The sequence below is a fragment of the Opisthocomus hoazin genome, chromosome W, assembly GCF_030867145.1.
Source record: "Opisthocomus hoazin isolate bOpiHoa1 chromosome W, bOpiHoa1.hap1, whole genome shotgun sequence".
Classification (NCBI taxonomy): Eukaryota; Metazoa; Chordata; class Aves; order Opisthocomiformes; family Opisthocomidae; genus Opisthocomus; species Opisthocomus hoazin.
This window is the reverse complement of record NC_134453.1, coordinates 35,314,666-35,317,978: the sequence shown is the minus strand read 5'-3', so window position 1 is coordinate 35,317,978 and position 3,313 is coordinate 35,314,666.

The window sequence follows — 3,313 nt, the reverse complement described above, 5'->3', positions numbered from 1 at the left end:
CAGTCTTGACTCTACCTTTATAACGTTCAAATTTTTGCATAGTTCACTCAATTGTTGATGTATCAACTTTGAGTGGTCATACAAATTCATACAACACATTCTTTCAAAATCTCCACACCCATGTCTTTGTGCTAAAAGCAAAAATCAATTGCCACATGATTTTGTAAAGTCGCATATCTAATCAAATCAACATCTAAAACCAAACTCCTTAAGGCCTAAGAAGTAACATTAGTCTTCTTGGTTAACCCACATCCCAATTCCTTCGGGGTAGCTAGAGCCTGAAAGTCTGCAGTCCTGGGAGCTAAAAATGATGTAAAGATTATTTCACCGCTATTCCAAAATTCGATATTATCTTTGCAATATGAGGTAAAAGCGTGAATTTTTCTTTTCTCTCGGTATCATGTATTTCGGTGGCTAATTATCATGATCTGATTTGGTGTTAAAAGCGTTTATCTCCCTAGACTACAGGGACCTTCCTTTATATGGGATGGGATAGACGGCTAAGCATGGTTCCTACAAATGATAAATACTCCATGGGGTAAAGCAAGTGGTTGATTAATCAATTTAAATATGCTCAATGTATTAACGCTCCATGCATGTGTTTGATTTGTCCTTGTATAGCTAAAAAACAAACAAAAGTCCTTTGGTATGGAGTCAAGTAACTCCGTCTCTTGAGGCTCTAACTGGGCCAACGGCGGTTGAACAGTCCATAGGTCCCACATATCAGTGACTGTGCCGTTGTTCGGGGGGACCACATTGGTCAGTGCCGGTAGTATGGGCCATGCATCCAAAGGGACACCGACAAGGCATGTGGGAAAGGGGGTTCCCTGGAGATGCTATGGACAGGCAAATCGAATCTGGTCTTGTCAGGTCTGCTGGCGTGACCCACACACTCATTTTGGTTATGGTGGCTCCCATACTGCTTGCATCCCCCCAATCAAGCTTAAGAGGATCGTTATCATTTCCATCTTATATACCGGTCTGTGTTACAGCAAAACAGTGGATTGAATAGATCTTACTTACGGTATCGATTCTTTTACAGCGAATGCACAATGGTGTTAAGGTACGATTCAGATAAATGTGTTGATTACCATTAAAATAAATCAAACACCTTTTGCGAAATATACAATGGGCGATAATATATCCACAACAGCGCTTACAGACCTAACATATAGACACCTGCGGCCTGGTGAGGCCTGACACACCACTCCTTACAGTCTCAAACGAATCACTTCCCATCAAACAGTGTGTTATCACTCAAAATGCCTTCTGACGGTTCAGCAGGCGCTTTAGAGTCTTTTGTGGTTGGCTGTTGCTTGTCTAGCGCCAGCTTAATGCACTTCGCTGGGAACCATTTGGGTCCTACATCTGTGGAAACACAAGCATACCCGTGCCCCCACATTAATAGTTCCCATGGAGCTGTCCAAGCTCCCGATTGCAAATCCCGTGCCAGCACCTTTGCCTCAGGTCGTATATCAGCATTCTGTAATGACAGAAAATGAGTTAGGATAGGAGGCAATTCTCGAGATGCCGGAAGTGTTAGGTGGTTCCAGCTGAACACGGTTTTGTGCAGACGATCATGTACCCGGACATTAGTTCCTGGGAACTTTCTATCCCGATCAGGCAGCTACTTGTACAAGGGTTTCTGTTCTACTTTTGTTCAGTCCGTAGCCAAATTACACGCCAGGTCAGCCGATGAGGTTGCTGATGATGATGAGAGCTGACATAATTTTGGCCTTCAGCTTGCTACCACTTTCTCAGAGGCCCACACAAACTACAATACTAAAAACAGACATAAGAACACAAATGCCAATTGAAGACACAGAGATGTGAAGTGCATACTATAACCTGCTGGGTATAAAGACAGATCAAATTAACCTGAGAATGGTACATACCGATGGTAAATCTGTTACCTAACATATGGGTGTAGATTGATTTACTTGCATCCAATTTTCTTTCTGGATTTACTTGCATCCAATTTTCTTCCTGTGTGGATGGTGGGACCGAAGCACCGCCTGACCACAGCATATCATTATTGTCAATTGGAGGGGATTCATCTCACCACATCAGGCGTCGAAATAACAGTGTATCAATAATATGAGCTCAGTAAATTTGCACTTGGGTTATAGGTATACTTATCACATATACAAACATCCCTAATGTTTAGTATTGGCTAACCATATTAGTCACATAGCGACTCATTAACTGTATAGGCTAAAATTAATGTACATAAAAGCACAAAGCTGCAAACATCAGCACATCTAACCCCTGTTGCAGCAAATGCTTGCAGAGTCCTGCTAAATCAGAGTCCAAACACAAGAGTCTAAAGTCAAAAAAAAAAAAGAAAACCAGAAAATAATCAATACCTGCAGAACTTACCAAACCGGAAGACACAAAACCTGTTACTTAGTCCAGACAAATCCATTAGATCACAGAAACCAAATAAATCCATCAGATCACAGAAATACAAACACTGTAACATAAAACCACACGTTCATGGTCGCGACGACACACACACAGAGGCACACCAAGTTTTCAGCATAAATCCAAATATTGCAAAGACTTATGAACAGACAAGGACTTACAATAATATTCAACATTTAACAGACAAATTCCCGAGCCTCGGTTTCAGGAAGAGTACTCTCTTTTCAGTTCTGTTTTAGGAAGGGCACTTTCCCTTCTCCCCAGGGATATAGCCCAATGCTGTGAAGCTTTCACTACGACTAGCAGGCAGGCAACAAGAAACAATACTGGAAGAATGCCTTTAACTTGCTGATGGTCCTTGCTGAGAACTTTTTGGTCCGGGGATCGGAGATTCTCCCCGAGAATCCCTCGGTGCCGGCTGGAGGTCCTGCGATCCCCCGGATCGTTGAGGTTCAGGAGCAGGGTCCCATCTGGGGTGCCAAAATCTGTTACCGGAAAGCGGCAAAATAATTAACTCTCTAAAACTTAATTTTGGATTTCTAGAAAGCAGGCATTCTTTACTGCAATGCTGGATGCACAGGGAATAGTTCCACCCAAATGTGTGTACCAAAAAGACACTCTTACTAGATATTTATGCCATATTAACGTACATAATCATTACATTTCCGAGAAGTGCTTATTATTTCCCCCCCTCCTTTTTTTTTTTTTCTTTCCTTTATTAATATCCTTTGTACATGTCCGTTGGCACCTCTGGGCAGTTGTCGGGGGCCCTCAGATGAAGGTTCGTACTTTTCCTCATGGTGTCTGCTGGTTGACCTTTGCTTCTGCGCAAACTCAGTTCTAAAATCACGTATACCGTGTCCTCCAAGATTGCTTCATTATAGAAAGA